We start from the raw sequence: 543 nt of genomic DNA on the forward strand, positions 1-543 counted from the left end.
CCTTAACCCACCTCAAATGGGTTATTTGAGATATAGTGAGTATACCATAACACACCCACCTGCCAGCCCTCAGGTTATTTTCTTAAATCAATGAACATTAACTGTATCTAGTTATGGGCTACAGTGTGTATTTTGATATATTAATATATTATATACAAATTAAGTCAACGTAATCAGTACATCAGTCATGTGACATACTTTTCTTTGATGTCACCAATTATAATCCGCTCTCAGCAAATTTGCAATATATATATTAACTAGTATAAACCACAGTCACCATGCTGTGCGTGAGAGCTCAGATCTCTTACTTCTTCAGTCTGACCAAATCTTTGTGCACTGTGTTCCCATTCACCCTCATCCTCTTTCAGCTACTATGAACTACTTCTCGGTAGTTCTATACAAGTTTTTGTGGGGATGTGTGTCATAATTCAACCAGTATTACGTTATAATACATACATATAAGTATGCACCTGGGAGTCACTGACTATATTCATTTCTGCTCTGTCTGTACCCATGGCAAACCATAAGCATGGGATTCTCTTT

The sequence above is a fragment of the Tupaia chinensis genome, unplaced genomic scaffold, assembly GCF_000334495.1.
Source record: "Tupaia chinensis unplaced genomic scaffold, TupChi_1.0 Scaffold144336_1, whole genome shotgun sequence".
NCBI lineage: Eukaryota > Metazoa > Chordata > Mammalia > Scandentia > Tupaiidae > Tupaia > Tupaia belangeri.